Source organism: Hakea prostrata, chromosome 9, assembly GCF_041222555.1.
Source record: "Hakea prostrata isolate BN-2017 chromosome 9, UWA_Hpros_2, whole genome shotgun sequence".
NCBI lineage: Eukaryota > Viridiplantae > Streptophyta > Magnoliopsida > Proteales > Proteaceae > Hakea > Hakea prostrata.
The window spans coordinates 63,092,469-63,104,628 of record NC_142608.1 but is presented as its reverse complement, the minus strand read 5'-3'; positions in this window follow the sequence as shown (position 1 = coordinate 63,104,628).

Genomic DNA, 12,160 nt, shown 5'->3' with positions numbered 1-12,160 from the left:
AATGACAAATTACATCTAATGCGTAATAGGTTAGATTGTTTGTTCGACTTTGTTTGTGAGTTTCTTGTGTTTAATGTGATATATTAAATTGATAATCTATGTGTAATTGGTGGAGGGTTATATATGTTAGGGATCCTCATGCATAATTGATGAGGTAATCTAATTTAGGGAATCTCGTCGACAATAGTAGAGATTAAATTGGTTGTATGAGAAAGGGGGGAATAGATCAATAAGCTATATAATGTTTGGTGAAATTGAATCCCTAGTAATTCCATTCATTAGATTTGATTTGTGTTAGCAACTTAGTTATTTCGTTCATATTTTGTTAATTTAATCAATATGTTAGTTATTTCTTCATAATTCATGTAGCTTGATTATTATAGGTGTTTTTAAAGCTAGTACATGACTTTTACTCTTTTTTATTCTCGTGGGAACGATATTCTTCTACCTCTATATCACTTGGGCAACCTTATGCACTTGCAAGTACGGCGCAACATGCAATAGCAGATCCTCCAGTCTTAGGATCTCTTCAGAATTATATCCGACAAGTTGGAGACACTCTTAGTTGCAACTCTAGTTCGCCCCGATCTCCCTTCTCGAGTTGAGGTGGTTTGGAACCAGGCTCTTTGGATGCAAGGATCGAGAAGACATTTTGTAAAGGTAAACTTGGAGCAAGGGGGCAAAGGACAAAGTCAAGATCCAAATCAAGTTGACCTGCCTCTTGTAGATGATGAAGATCGAGTTTTGACTCAAAGAACTAAGAAAATAGCTAAAAGCAAGGGAAATCAAACCATAACTCCTGGAAGTAAGTAAACAAAGGAGAATTGTCTCGCAAGTCAATCAAGCTAATGTTTGACATGAATCATAAATCAATAAGAGATTCAGAATTCTAGATGATAGAATCGAGAGACTATACAGGAGAGAGGGAGAAGATCCTTACAAATCTGTACGTCATAATCCTTTCTTTAGAGAGATAATGGGTACACCATCAAACTTCTGACGTTCACTATGTACGAAGGGAGTATATATCCCTTTGAACACCTTGGACATTTCAACTTTGTGATGACGCTAGCAAGGGAGTCAGATGCCATGAAGTGTAGATCGTTTTCGATGTCCTTGAAAGGACCAACAACAACTTGGTTCTTGTTTGGAGACCTAACTCAATTTGGAGTTTCGAGGAGCTGATTTACATGAAGAGATTTAATTAGAAATTGATTGGGATCAAGGACTTGGATGAAGCAATAGCTTTTAATGCCATGTTCCATGGAATCACTGATGAGCAACTTCTAGAGTCTTTGGTCCTAGATAGACCAAATGATATATAGCAGAGCTAACTGACTATGGTTACCAGTATGCCGACATGAGAGAAATCTTCTAAGCCAAGAAGGAAGTAGAAGGAGGAACTGACAAGAAAAAAGAAAATGGAGAGTTTCAATTTGATCATAAGGAAAAAAGAGATGATCGGCAGAGTGATAGATCAAATGGAAGAGACAGATGGCATGACCAACATCATGAATAGGATCAGTATAGACCACTAAACACCAAAAGATCGAGGATACTGATGCAAATTCAACATCAATGATTTCTGATGAACGCATTTATGTGTGAAATCTTACGACATAAAGCATGCATTTTACACACTTTGCGTGGAGCTACCTTGGGTTTTATGTTGTTTTTGCAGATTTTATGAATTCTTAGGACTTTAGCGAATATCTGAAGTTTTGGATATGAAACATGCGATTTTACATGTCAAGAGGTCCATTCAAATTCTCAAGTGCGAAAATGGGCCTGATTTGGAGCATGATGGGCTAGAGATGCAATTATGGCCAACTCCAAAATATCTTATAAAATAAGATTATAATTTTTATTTTATTTTTCTTTATTGTAATTGAAAGAATGTATGCGGCCCACAAGTAGTCAAAGATTAGGATTTTCTATTTTCTAAAAGATTTCATTTTTTCTGTTAGATTTTATTTATTTCTTTACTTAATTTTCTCTCACTCCCCACTTTCTATTCCTTTCGCTATTTTATTTTATCTTTTTCCTTAATTGACCCAAAAGCACTTTCATTCTTCCACTCTTTCTCCGCGTTAAAATCATTTTTTTTTTGTATTTTTTATTTAATTTCTCCACCTTCTCTCCACTTTCCCTCTTCATGTGCTACTATTTTTATTTTATTTTTTTCTTCTCCACACATTCTATCTCTCTCTCTCTCTCTCTCTCTCTCTCTTAGGATTTCTAACGAATTTAGCTCTTTCTTTATTTGTTTTTCTTTTTATATTTTACTCATTTTTATTATTTTTATTTATTATTATTTTATTTTCTTATTTGTAAATCATTTTCCATCTCCTATAAATATACCCTCCCCTCTTGGGTCTAGTTTATACTTTATTTTCTCTTTAGTTTATTTAAGTCTTGCACATTCTATTCTCTTTAGCTTGTTTTAGGTTTTCTCTATTTTTCTTTGATTACTTTATGGGTTCCAGTTTCTAGATTGAATGTTTAGGTTTTAATTTTTCTATGTAATGCAAGGAATATTGAAGTTGTGTAATTTATTTTATGCAAGTGTATTTCTTTTCTTTTTATCAATGCAACTTCAAAATCAATTTCAAGTTCAAGTTTCAAGTTTGAGGATTCGTTTTCTCTCTGGGTCTAGCAATTGCAATCTAGATCTGGTTGTTAGAGTTGGTTGAGATTCAAACCATTTCTTCAAGTTTTTTTGGAGATTCAAAGATGCAAGTAAGTAACCTTCGCCAATAATCTTCTCTTCCCCCCCCCCTCCATTCTCGTTTTTATCTATTCCTCCATATTCTTAACTTAGGATTTATTTTTCAGCATTATTTATTGTTCTTCCTTCCCCCTGGGTCCTTGATCAAAGATGTCTACAGTCGTGCCTCTCTTTGGTTAAGGTTTCCCTTTTCCTATATTGCTTTGTTATTTATTTTCCAACATTTATTTATTGTTCTCCCTTCCCCCTGGATCCTTGATCAAAGATGCCTACTGTCACATCCACCCAGCCGGTACCCCATTTGGAATACCCGGGATGTGATCCACAGTCCAAGGATCAATGATCTGAGGTCCATGCCTCCCACATACACGGTAACACAATCATGAACAGTAATAATCAATGGTAAAAACAGTTAATACTAAATATCATGAATAAGATAAGACTAAATAAATCAGAGTGCGGAAGGCAATAACATTAAAGCATAATCATAAGGGTGAGAGAAGGTATGATAACCACTCTCTCAGAACAGCGGAAAAGAAGTGTGATAACGTCAAATACATGTCTAAGTGTCAAAAGATAAACTAAAAGATAAGTTAGTTACAAGACCAATGGTTCCACAAATACACCAGGGGAATGGGGCACTATGCTAGGGTTTCTTCTATACTAATAGTAGTCTCCTCAAAAGTACGGATGAAGTAAACCCAGTGCTGCCGCTCTCACACAACTGTGGGGCTAACCCTGGTGCGAATAATAATCCTCCTCGGCTCCAATATACGAATCCTCACCGACGCCACTACCCGGAGGGTAGTATGTGGAATCATAGTCCGCCTCATAGGAGGTGCCATCGTAATCTTCGGTACACTGGAATGTAATCTAAAACATTTGCACAAAAGGAATGAGTTCGAAGAACTCAAGCAAGGAAGTTATTCCATAATTAGAAATCATACACATTCAGAACATATAATAATGCAATGTGATATGGAACATATGATGCAGATATGAGCCTAACTCTATGAATGCTGGTCTCTAAGGTAGACATGCTTTAAGTCAAGGCACCGTACTTCTCCCGGGTCGTCAGTCACTCTCCCATTTCCATATCTTGGGAATGCCTGGGGAAGATCGGTAAGGTCATCAAAAACCATGGTAAGGGGAATCGGTCACCGCTCTCTCACATCACCATTTGGTCAAGTACTTGGCACATGTCACGGTAAAGCCTAGCCCAATGCAAGTCATCTACTCAGTCGGTCAAGTCAGATTCAGATACGTCCATTCCTCGCCCCCGGCGATCCTTTCCGGTATCCTTCACACTAGAGTCAGCGAAATCCCGGATTTCGGACTCATCAACCCTATTGGTCATCCACATATAGTAAACGGGAAGCTCTCACGTCCTCTCACGGATTGGTTACCGGTCTTGAGCGCCCGTGAGCCCAAGTCTATCCATATGCAACCCTACCAATAAATGGCCCCTTTCAGGTATCCGTAGCATGGTTTATGTCCCCTACCGGATTGGCTACCGGCCTAGAGCGCCCATCCAACCATACACTACCACGGGTTGTTCGGTCTCAATGCCCTTCCGATTCGGGTCTGACACGACAAGGATGAACCTAGCCACACCACTAGACACTCCTATGTATGTCATCCAATAACTCGGGAGAGTGTCGATAGGCACCATCGGAGAATATCCCATACTATTCCCTCCGATGCCCAAGGACAGAAGTGTCAGTAGAACACCCTCCAATCCCAAGTCATACATAAGCAATCACACATCAGATCTCATCATTTCTCATGCATCCAATGCATATTCATAATAGTACTCAAATCATGATATTGAAACGAATCATTATAAACATAAGCAAATCAAAATGATAGAGTAACACAACAATTGTATAAAGATTTAAATATTACTGTTCCAACACATATGTATCAGTATCATAATGATTGAAAGAATTTAGGGACTTCATTCTTTGAATAAAGCATAGTTCAATATTTGGTGACTTATATGTTTATGGATATAACCATCCTTACCTTGGATGAGTTGATGATGAATTGAGAATACCAAGAATAGTCCAATAGAAGTGTTAAGGCCCTAAACAAACATCAATAATAAGTTAGAAAAGAAGTCGGGAAGATCGGATGTCATTCGAGTCAAAACTGACCAAGGTTGCTGTCAGCAACAACTTTGGTCGATGGTTTTGGTCGATGGTATCGACCAAAATGATCGACCAAAATAGTCCTCGGGCAGAATAGTGGATTTTGGGGATTTTGGTCCGAAACGAGTCTTCCGGTGTTCGGATCAATCTGGAACTTGGAGGCATACTTAACAACAGTAGTAGGACACTATAAATCAAGGAATTAACCCAATCCAATGGTCTAATTAAAAAGCCCCAATTTGAGCTATCAATTTCAAGTGATAAACATCATGGCATGAGTTGGAATTGATTGCATTGATGAGGAATAGCATGCAATAGCTAGAGGAACTAATAGAAATTCGATTGGAATCATATGGCAATGTTAAACATGAACATAACACACTTTATAGCTCAGTTTGATATCAAATGGTATGATGTTAATAGGTAAAGCATGGAATACATATGCTAGGCATGAGATATAAGCATTAGCATCAATGAATGGCTAAGGGAATCATGGATTGAGCATGAGTAGGCACTTGGAGTGGTGGTTGCAAGGTTGCAGCACCATTCCAAATGTCCCATCAGCAAGATGACAATAGAAAGGAGTAGAAAATGGTAGGGTAGAGAGTGGAATGAAGAGTCTTACCTTAGTGTAGAAGATGAAGGCAAGAATCAATGATAAACTAAGTGTCTTTGATGAGATGCCCTTCACACTAACCAAGGAGCTGCTTTGGGAAGCTCTCCCCACGTTCCCAGGTGAGAAAAATGATTGCAAAGGCTCAAGGCTCGAGGTCATATTAAATAGAAAAGGAATATTCCATGGAATCATTAACTTGGCAGACTGGGACATTTTGGTCGATGCTTTTGGTCGATGGTATTGACCAAAATGATCGACCAAGATGATTTCAGCAGAAAACTCAGGTTTAGAACAGCAACTTCAAGTAGGGATTTGAAAGGCTATACAAGGTCAAATTGAGTGAGGTTTTCTTCCACAATTCAATCAAGAAGTCTAGTTTCGGGGAATACCTTCGGATTGTGTACAGGAGGTCATTTGGTACATCAACCATATTAATCTTCTCCGATGCGCAGACTTTCCTTAAACACTGACAATGCATTTAAGCAAGGGGTATCATTGTCAATGTCCATGGGCTCGGTCTCCGAATCATGATCATCAATCAGAATGGTCCATAAATCTCTTCTTCCACCACTTCGTGTCCTCGGACCTGAATACAACTGTGGATCCGGGTCAGGGTCAAGGTTAGAATAGGGCTGGATATTACATTCTCCCCCCCTTAAAAGAATTTCGTCCTCGAAATTGAAAGCGTACCTGTGCTTCCAAAAAGATGAGGAAACTTCTCCTTCATGTCTTCTTCTTTCTCCCATGAAGCTTCTTTGGGGGTATGGTTTTTCCATCGGATCTTCACCAGAGGGATGGTGCGATTCAGGCCCTGGCCCCCTCCGGGGCGGGGGCCGGGCCCCCCCCCAAAAAAAAGAAGGGCCCTCGCGGGGGGCGGGGTGTGGTGGGTGTGGGGGGGTTTTGGGGAAAAAACACAACCCGCTTGCCCTTCCTTTCTGGGTCTCGCGGCTCCTGCCTCATAAAAAAAAAGAGAGAGACACACTCCGGGGTGTTGTTTATTTTGTGTGTGGGGTTTTGGGGTTTTTTGGGAAGTTGAAAAAAAAGAAAAAAAAAGGGGAGACTATATGGATATATTTGAGCATGATTTAAGTTTTCAAATCATTTGGACTTGTGGTTTTTGTTGAAACTTCGAAATTCTGTATTTTGATGTTCTCAGTTATGCAGAATGGTTACCCCGAGAAGTGGGCGTGGTGAATCCAGGTGGTCATGGAGGTGGTGAAATACCTCAAGGAGGTGGTGAAATACCTCATGGAGGTGGTGAGATACCTAATGTTGATCGGGGTACCCATGAGATACCCGGTGCCCGAATGTTGGAAGTTTTCGAGATATTGCCAATATTATGGGCAATATGATGCAGCGGCAGCACAAGCTCGGTTCAACCAGATGTTGGTGGGTGTCATGACTCGCATAATGAGACCCGAGCTGGTGCTAATGTGAATCCTCATGCCGCAGATCCTGAATGTGGGAGGTTTAGCCGGAACTCCTCATACTCGCCCGATGGAGAGTTTTCTCGAAGATGCAAGTACCCACTTTCACCGGAGTTACCAAGGACCCCTTGTTTCCTAACAAGTGGCTTCATGAGTTGGAGAAGGCTTTCCGACATCCGCAATGCTCGGAAGCTCGCGAAGATTCTGTTCTTTGAACAGAAGTTGCAACAAGAAGTTGATGCATGGTGGATCTCCACTCGGCCTGTTTTGGAAGGTTTGCATGCAGGAGTTGTAACTTGGGAGTTGTTCAAAGAGGCTTTTTGTATGAATTACTTTCCCGAGGCGGTGAAAGATGCGAAGGAAGCTGAGTTCATGGTTCTTACATAAGGATCTCTGTCTGTGTTGGAGTACCAACAGAAGTTCGAGGAGCTTCATTTCTTTGCTCCAGATTCTCTGAAGGATGACCTTGCCAAAGCAAAGAAGTTCTTCAAAGGACTGCGCCCTGCCATTAAAGCTTACCTCACAGTCCAGCCTATAGTGAGCTATGCTCAAGTGGTGCAGAACTCGAAGAAATTGGAAGAAACAGAGAAGGAAAGTGCTCGTGTGCAAAAGCCCTAGCAGTCAAGGAATTCTGGTTTGGTGGATCGTAATGATCGGCGTTTTGTGAGACCTACACCCTACCCCACTCCTACCTTTCAGCCTAAGAGTGTAGGTCAGAACTCAGGTTTTCAGCAGCCCGGCCAGTTTAGACAGTATGGCGGAAACCGACCACCAGCAAGTGCAAGTGCAAGTGCTAGGCCTTTTGTTTAGAAGCCCTCTGTTGCAGCCACCCCTGTTGGACCTAGCAATCCTGTCTGCTTCTACTGCAAGCAAGCTGGTCATTTCGCTCGTGCCTGTCCGAAGCGGCCTGCCCAACAGCAGCCTGCTCCAGGTGGTGAAGAGTGCTCCTGCTCCTCCCTCGGTAGAGTTTTCAGTATTTCAGTCTTGAGCGGGATCCAAGCCATGATGTGATTACAGGTACATTGTTAGTTGCTTCTATTTCTGCATTTTTCTTATTTGATACGGGTGCATCTCATTCGTTCATGTCATCTGCATTCATCAAGAAGACTAACCTAATCCACGAGAAGTTGTCTAGTTGTTTATTGATTAGTACACCCATTGGTCTGTTGTGAAACTAGATAAGGGGTTATCTAAATGTCCTGTGTTGATTGGTGAGAAGAACTTGGAAGCCAATTTTGTAATTCTTGATATGAAGGACTTCGATGTTATTTTGGGAATTGATTGGTTAACAGCCCACAAAGCTGTGTTCCTTTGTTCCTCAAGGAAGATTCAGTTCCATATTTTTGGAAGTCCGGTCTTAGAATTTCAGGGGGAAAAGAGAAGGGTTTGTAAGAAGGTGCTGTCTGCACTGATGCAAGTCTATGCCCTAGTGGATGATGCTTCATCTGAAGGCAAGGGTAAAGTGGAGAAAAGAGTCGATGAAGTCAGGGTTGTCTGCGACTTTGTTGATGTCTTCCCTGATGATCTATCGGGAGTGCCTCCGGACAGGGATGTCGAGTTTTCTATTGATCTCGTCCCTGGTGCCGCTCCGGTATCTAAAGCTCCGTATAGGATGGCTCCTACTGAGTTGAAAGAGTTGCAAAATCAGTTGAATGAGCTCATTGATAGAGGTTTCGTACAGCCTAGTGTGTCACCTTGGGGAGCTCCGGTCTTGTTTGTCAAGAAGAAAGACGGTAGTATGCGCTTGTGCATCGACTACCGTGAGTTGAATAAGCTGACTATCAAGAATGGATACCCGCTGCCCAGAATTGATGATCTCTTCGATCAGTTGAAGGGTGCAGTTGTGTTCTCAAAGTTGACTTAAGGTCCGGATATCACCAATTGAAAGTGAAGTCTAGTGATATCTTCAAGACAGCTTTCCGAACGCGGTATGGTCACTACGAGTTTAGAGTCATGCCCTTCGGATTGACCAATGCTCCTGCGGTGTTCATGGACCTCATGAACCGAGTATTTCACCGATGTGCTTGATAAGTTTGTGATTGTTTTCATTGATGACATCTTGATCTATTCGAAGAGCGAAGAAGAGCATGCGAGTCATCTAAGTTTCACTTTGCAAAGGTTGCGAGAAAAGAAGTTGTTCGCTAAGTTTAGCAAGTGTGATTTCTGGCTTAAGAGAGTAGTATTCCTTGGTCATGTAGTTTCAGCCGAAGGTATTCGTATCGATCCTGAAAAGGTTCAAGCTGTGGCTGATTGGGAAAGACCGAAGTCGGTAACGGAAATAAGAAGTTTTCTTGGATTGGCGGGTTACTACAGAAGGTTTATTGAGAACTTTTCTCGGTTGGCTGCTCCTATGACTAAGTTGACCAGGAAAGAAGAAAAGTTTGTTTGGTCGGCGCTTTGTGAGAAGAATTTCCAAGAGTTGAAAGATAGATTGACAAGTGCCCGGTTTTGACTATACCGATAGTTCCGGTGGTATGACAGTTTATACCGATGCATCAAAGATTGGATTGGGTTGCGTCTTGATGCAACATGGCAAGGTCGTAGCCTATGCTTCTCGGCAATTGAAAGATTATGAGCGGAATTACCCCACTCACGATCTAGAACTTGCCGCTGTTGTCTTTGCTTTGAAGATTTGGAGACATTACCTCTACGGTGAGAAGATTGTCATTTTCACGGATCATAAGAGTTTGAAATACTTCTTTACCCAAAAGGAGTTGAACATGAGACAAAGGAGATGGTTGGAACTAGTCTCCGATTATGATTGTGATATTCGGTATCACCACGGGAAAGCAAACGTTGTTGCTGATGCTCTTAGTAGGAAGAACCGGAAGAAGACTTTGGATTTGAATGCTTTGAGTTTACCATTGTGGTCTTCTATTGAGAGTTTTGATTTGGAAATTGTCCCCGAGAATTATGATTTTATTCTTTACGCCATGACGGCAAGATCTGGTCTTAGAGATAAGATTGTTGCTCTGCAGAGTTCTGATCAAGAGCTTTTGAGCAAAGTTGAGAAGATTTCTTCGAATCCTGAGTCGGACCCCGACTTTGGTATATCCATGGATGGTGCTTTATTGTTTAGAGGAAGACTGTGCGTGCCTGCAAATGAAGAAGTTAAGAAAGAAATATTGAAGGAAGCACACCAGTCGGTCTTTACTATACACCCGGGAAGCACCAAGATGTACAAGGACTTGAAGGAACATTTTTGGTGGATTGGTCTGAAGGCTGATGTTGATGATTTTGTTGCCAAGTGTGAGACTTGCCAACGTGTGAAAGCCGTTCGACAACCCCCATCTGGATTACTTCAACCTCTTCCTATTCCTAGTTGGAAGTGGGAGGATATCTCTATGGACTTTGTGACTAGCTTGCCTCGGACAAGTAAAGGCAATGACACTTGTGTGGGTGATTGTTGATAGGTTGACCAAATCAGCCCACTTCATTCCTATGAAGATCACTCATACTCTGGATAAGCTAGCAAGGCTTTACGTGGATAATGTGGTTCGTCTGCATGGTGTGCCATTAAGTATTGTTTCGAATCGTGATCCTAGGTTCACCTCAAGGTTTTGGAATAGTTTGCAGAAGGCATTGGGAACCCAATTGAACTTGAGTACAGCTCATCATCCACGGTCGATGGACAATGCGAGCGGACAATTCAGACATTGGAAGACATGCTCGGATCTTGTGTGGTGGATATGGGTGGTAATTGGGATGAACACCTAGCTTTGGTTGAGTTTGCCTATAACAACGGTTATCAAGCAACAATAGGCATGGCTCCATTCAAGGCTTTGTATGGCAGTACTTGTAGGACACCTTTGTCTTGGGTAGAGACAGGGGGAAAGAAAAGTCTTAGGTCCTGAAATGATTGAAGCTACAAGTGCTATGGTAGATATGATAAGAGAAAGGATTAAGTCCGCCTTGATCAAGACAGAAATCTTATCTTGATAAGAGAAGGACCGATTTGGAATTTCAAGTTGGAGAGAAAGTCTTTACGAAGGTTTCACCAATGAAGGGTGTGATGAGATTCAATGTTAAGGGAAAGCTTAGCCCTCGTTTCATTGGACCTTTCGAGATTTTGGAAAAGGTTGGACCCATTGCGTATCGATTAGCATTACCTCCGCCTCTTGCTGGTGTTCACAATGTGTTTCATATTTCGATGCTCCGAAAATACATAGAGAATCCGGAACACATTTTGCAGCAAGCACTGAAGGACTTAGTGCTGATTTGACCTACGATGAAGAACCGGCCGAAATCTTGGATAGGAAGGACAAGCAGCTGCGGAATCGCACCATCCCTTTGGTGAAGATTCGGTGGAAGAACCATACCCACTGAAGAAGCTTCTTGGGAGAAGGAAGAAGACATGAAGGAGAAGTTTCCTTACCTCTTTGGAAGCACTGGTACGCTTTTCATTTCGAGGACGAAATTTCTTTAAGGGGGGGAGAATGTAAAACCCAGCCCTAACCTTGACCCGGAAATCTTGTTATTTGTAGGTCCAGTGACCCGAAGTAAAGTAAGAAGTCAGCTTTGGGCCATCCCAGTGGAGGACTTGGTGTCTGGCTTTGAATCCATGAGAGTTGATGATGAAGTTCTATTTATGGAAACTGAATCTTGATGAAGATCGGATTAGTTGATGGACTTGGAGTGCTCTCTATCATGGTTTGAAGGCATTTCTACCTATTAGGTAAGTCACTTGTTATGTGTGCAAAACCCCTTTAGGATTGGATTTGATCCGGGTCTTCAATTCCCTGTTTTGGAATTCTTTGTCGGCATTGGTCGATGATTGGTCGACTTGGACCAGTCGACCAATCCACTCGACCAATGAGTCTTGTCTTTGGCAATTAGGTCTTGCTTGCTCTATTTAAGTCCAATCTCGAGTCTACTTCGTATTTGCTGCCTCCAAACTCTTTGGAACGAAACAAAGACCTCTGCAAGTCATCTCCCTTGCATCCTTGGTGATTTTCTTGACGGATCTTCGTCGAAACTCTTCCTTTTGCATCAAAAGGTATGTCTACACTCTCTTCTTCTCCTCCATCTCTATTTTTCTTTCCTTTTTGAGTTGAGACAGTAGAGGAGATGCTGCATTCTCTGTTGCAAACATCTCTGGACTTGTCTCTCATGATCATCCTAAGGAATAATGGCTAGAACAATGATCTTAACCATGATCATTGCAAGCTTTTGAAGGAATCATGATCAAACCATGATCTAGTCTTTGTTTAACTTCTGATTTGAATTCTGATCTCCTTGG